Raw genomic sequence first — 5,579 nt, forward strand, 5'->3', positions numbered from 1 at the left:
CCCTGGGGATGGAGGGTGCCACCCTTCCTGGACCCTGCCGTGGTTTCCTCAGCTCCTCTCCACTTTTCTCTGCCAAGGTTGGAAGTTCTCTCATCCTGCTCTGCAGGGCAACTGCCTCCATGCCTGGTGGGCAGAGTGGGTCCTTCCGCTCCACAGCGTGTGCTGCAGTGTTCGCAGCGGGTCCTGCACGGCCAGGCGCGTCCTCCCCATGTCCCCAGCCGTGCACTGGACATGCTCAAGTCACACTGGCCTGGACCCTTCCTGATGCGCCACCGCCATGGAGGGTCCAAACCACTTCTGGCTTTAGATGGTTTTCTGCTTGGGCCACGCCTTTCTCATGCGCACCCCTCTTTGTGAGGAGAAGCAGGTGTGGCCCTAACGTGCCCCTGCGCCACCCTGACTTTAGGTCCTGAACTCTGTCCAGGCTTCTCCTCAAAGCTCACACCAGCATCTTCATATCTGGACCAAAACTTTCTGGTGCAGACTTTTGTTGTTTCTGGGTTTCTAATGGCTTTTTTTTTGTTTTTTTGTTTTTTTTGCTGCTGCCTCTTGGGTTGTGCCCTGGAGTCCTGTCACCTCGTGTACTTCGGCTTTTGGGCTCAGGCTGAGGCTCCTGTTGGACCAGGGGTGACTCTTGTCTGTCCATGTGGGTGGCAAGTGAGGAGCAGCATGGGGTTGGCTCTGGCCAGAGCCCGGATCTTCAGGGCAGTGGCCAAGCCCTGGGTGCAGGGGCCGCCCATGCCACCAACCTGACGCCTCTACTTCCAGAGGGGGAAGCGGGTCCGTTTTATGGCTGCTGGCCGTCAAACCTGGACCCACAGAGCCAAGAGCCTGTGCTGCGCCCGCTGCGCCCTGAGCTGTCCAGAGCCCAGCCCCTCCCTACACTGTGTCCTCCATGGCCCAGAAAGCACTTACGCACATGCTCACACAACACACACACCACACTCAATCCACACACATCACACACTACACTCAATCCATACATACCACACAGCACACTCAAATCCACACAAATACACCACACTCAATCCACACACACTACACTCAATCCACACGCACTATACAGTACACACCACACTCAACCCACACCTCCCCACACACACCACACACAACACTCATACCTCATCACACAGCAGGCTCAATCCACACACCACACACACTCACACTGTGCTCAATCCACACACACCATACATCGTACACCTCAATCAATCCACACGCACCACACATCACACACTACACTCAATCCGCACACACTATGCAGTACACACCACGCTCAGTCCACACACCACATGCACATCACACTCAATCCACACGCACCACACATACTCACACCACCTTCACTCCACACACACCACACTCAAATCCACACACATACACCACACTCAATCCACACACACCACACACACTCCCACACCCTCAACCACACACACCACACTCAAATCCACACACATCAAACACATACAAAGCACACACCACACATTCCTACCACACACCACACATACACACCACACAAACACACTCATACCACCCTCAAGCCACACACACACCACACACAACACTCATGCCACACACATCATACATACCACACTCAATTCACACCCACACATATTTACACACCACACACACCCCACACTCAATCCACACTCACCCACACACATACTATACACACACACAAACTGCATGGGCACCTCACCCTGGGCTGGTGGGAGAGGAGGCCCCTCGAAAGGAAGGCAGGCCCCGTGCCCAGGAGCATCCTGTCTGCAGAAGGAGTTCCCCCTGCAGTGGGAGGAGTGAGGCAGCTCGCAGGTGAGGAGGGCGTGGGCACTGCAGGGCAGCAGGGGCAGCCTGTGGACCTGGCAGGAACGGAGACAGCAGGCCTGGACACCGGGTGCAGGGTCTTGGGCTTCATGGAGACCAGTAGGGCTCTCTGGAGGGTCTTGAGCAGGAAAGGGCCGAAGCCAACTCCAGCCTTCTTAGAGCTCGTCCTGGCTCGGGGTGGAGAATGGGCCTGGCAGGTAAGGGAGCTGCCTAAAGGCAGTGCACACTGGGACCGTTGTCCAGGGACCTGGACCGCCCACCGTGGAGCAGTGCACGCTAAGGCCGCTGACCAGGGACCTGGACCACCCACATGGACAATTGCACTGCTTCCCTCACCCATCTTCTGGTGACACATCCTCTGGCTGCTGTTAGAGATGGAATTTCACTCGGTCAGGACTGGGGCAAACCACTCAGAGGACACAGGGGCCGAGGGAGCCCAGGCAACTTCCTCGATTCGCACCTCTGTATGGGGGATCCAGGTCACTCTGTTTTCTCACCATTTGAGGGGCCGGGTGCAGCCGTGCCACTGTCGACCTGCTTAGAGACGGGTGGCCGGGCGCGTTGGCTCACGCCTGTTATCCCAGCACTCTAGGAGGCCGAGGCAGGTGTATCGCCTGAGGTCAGGAGTTCGAGACCAGCCTGGCCAACATGGTGAAACCCTGTCTCTACTAAAAATACACAAATTAGCTGGGCATGGTAGTATGCGACTGTAATCCCAGGTACTCAGGAGGCTGAAGCAGGAGAGTTGCTTGAACCTGGGAGGCGGAGGTTGTAGTGAGCCGAGATCACACCACTGCACCCCAGCCTGGGCGACAGAGCGAGCCTCTGTCTCAAAAAAAAAATAGACACAGGGTTTCACCATGTTGGCCAGGCTGGTCTTGAGCTCAGATGATTCGCCCACCTCAGCCTCCCAAAGGGCTGAGATTACAGGTGTGAGCCACCAAGCCCGGCCCCTTTCTAGTCTTCTTAAAATTCAGTTTTCTATCGAGAGCAGTGACCTGACTGTAAATTCCTGTGGTCAGGGACTAAGTCACCTTGGTGTCATCCTGGTGTCACCCTGATGTCACCCTGGTGCCCCAGCACCTAGCATGGTACCAAATTGGTTTCTGCAGGATGAATAAGTGAGTATGGCACTTACAATGGGAAAAAACCCAAAAGACTTTATTTAATTAAAAACATTAACTTTCTCTGGCAGTCAAGGTTGGAGATACCCGGGAGAGCCGAGCGTGGCAAACACACAGGCCCGTCTGGAAAGCTCTGCCCACGGGCTCCTGACTCAGGTCTGGCACAGGCAGCTCCAGGTCGGCCTCAGGGCCTGACATCTCCCAGGAAGAATCCGGAACACCCCCGCAGCACCGTCCTCGCCTGCACACTGCCCTGCGCCCTCCCGGCCTGCACTTCTTAGCGAGGTCATGCCCTGAGGTTTCAGAACAAATACAACTTTCAGGACAATTCGACTAGAAAATACAGGCCAAAAATCCACCCTGGGATCTTCGCCGCAGTATAGATTTTGTTGTTTTTGTCCTGAACGAGTCAGTTAACGATTCACATTAATAAGAGATCTGAGCGTGGGAGTATCCGGGAATCGTAGGGAGAACAGCCACGGGCCAGGGCCATTAGCCAGGGGGCTGCTGGTGCTGGGAGGCCTGGGGCAAGTGGACGGGCGCGCAGGCCAGCTTTGAGGGGGATGGGGTGGACGACTCTGAGCCCAGACCAGACATCTCCCCATCTCGGGCGCTGTCTCATGTGCCGCCTTGTGGGGTTAACTTTGAATGTCAAAGCCCAGAATTTTCACTCAGGGTTGCCTTCCATCATGTCCCTTCATTTGAGAAGCAGTAAGCAAGGCACCTTTGTGGGACGGGGGCTCCCCAGGCGTCCTGGTGACAGGTGGGGCAGGAAGGTTGCATCAGTGAGGGTTTTCCGGAGATGCAGAACCACCAGGATGTAACACACACACAGGGATGGATTGTCAGGAATGGATTCATGCAGTTGCTGGGGCTGCAGACCCGGAGTCTGCAGGGCAGACTGCGGCCTGGACACATCTGCGGGAGTTGTTGTTGCTATTCCGAGGCTGGAGGCAGGTTCCCTCCTCTCCCGGAACCGCCGTCTTTCCTCTTCAAGGCCTTTTTTCTTGTTGTTTCGCTTGGCTTTTTCACAATGTTGGAACGTACCCTTCCTTCCTTCCTTCCCTCCCTCCCTCCCTCCCTCCCTCCCTCCCTCCCTCCCTCCCTCCCTTCCTTCCTTCCTTCCTTCCTTCCTTCCTTCCTTCCTTCCTTCCTTCCTTCCTTCCTTCCTTCCTTCCTTCCTTCCTTTCTTCTTTCTTTCTGGATGGAGTCTCACTCTGTCACCAGGCTGGAGTGCAGCAGCGTGATCTTGGCTCACCGCAACCTCCGCCTCCTGGGTTTAAGTGATTCTTCTGCCTCAGCCTCCCAAGTATCTGGGACTACAGGCACACACCACCACACCCAGCTAATTTTTGTATTTTTAGTAAAGATGGGGTTTCACTATGTTGGCCAGGAGGGTCTCAATCTCTTGACCTCGTGATCCCCCGCCTCGGCCTCCCAAAGTGCTGGGATTACAGGTGTGAGCCACTGCACCCGGCCTTGGAACATACATTTTCTTAGCAGAACTTATTAAGAACATAATTACAACAGGATTTCAACAAATCAATGATGGCATGCAAAAGAAAGAAAGGAAAAAAATATATATATATATATATTTTAGACAGAATCTCTGTCGCCCAGACAGGAGTGCAATGGCATGATCTTGGCCCACTGCAACCTCTGCCTCCTGGGTACAAGGGATTCTCCTGCCTCAGCCTCCTGAGTAGCTGGGATTACAGGTGCCCGCCATCATGCTCGGCTAGTTTTTGTGTTTTTGTAGAGACCGGATTTCACCATGTTGGCCAGGCTGGTCTTCAACTCCTGACCTCAGGTGATCAGCCCAGCTTGGCCTCCCAAAGTGCCGGGATTACAGGTGTGAGCCACCACACCCAGCCAAAAATATCTTTTAAAGTACTCATTACTTTCACTTTGTTGGGAAGGTGGGTATTTATATTTAGTAGTTGAGGGAATATCGAATGTTTCTTTTTAATAAATGCCGAGCAAGATAGTTAGTAACCGACATGTTTAATATTCAAAGTTAAAATACTTGAGAACAAATATTAGGTATAAAGGAAAATGGAATGGAAGTTTCTCCATGTTTGTCTTTCCATAGCCAAAAGAGGCAGAAACTTTTCTTCTGAGTCTCTCAGAAGAAATTCCAAGAAGACTAGAAGCCACCAGCACGAAGGGTAAACGTCTAACTATCAAAACCATGGCACAGAAGCCCGGGACCCCGTAGAAACTGCAAAATTTGGAGGCCATGGAATTTGTGATAATATTGCCAGGTGAGCTCATCTCAACAATGATACTGGTAATTATATTTCAGTATAGGTTGTTATAACTAATACAAATGAAGAAAACCTGGGAGCCGGGACCGCGGGGGAGGGTGTCCCAGCGTTTGCCGCCTGCCGAGCGGTTCAGTTCTCGGCTCCCCGGCAGCCGGCCTTTGGGTCGGGCGTCTTCGTCGGTGACTCCCACTTCGGCCCTCCTGGTGGGGCCGCTGGCTGGGCTGCGCTGCTGTGATCCGTCATCATCTCCTAAAGCTGCATCCTGACTTATCCCCACACTTGCACACTGAGGCGTGCAGCATGTTGATTAACTTGCTTAAGGAATGTCACGAAAATCACAGCGTTATGAAATTTCTTGGTCATTGTAACA

The sequence above is a fragment of the Macaca nemestrina genome, chromosome 17, assembly GCF_043159975.1.
Source record: "Macaca nemestrina isolate mMacNem1 chromosome 17, mMacNem.hap1, whole genome shotgun sequence".
Taxonomy (NCBI): domain Eukaryota; kingdom Metazoa; phylum Chordata; class Mammalia; order Primates; family Cercopithecidae; genus Macaca; species Macaca nemestrina.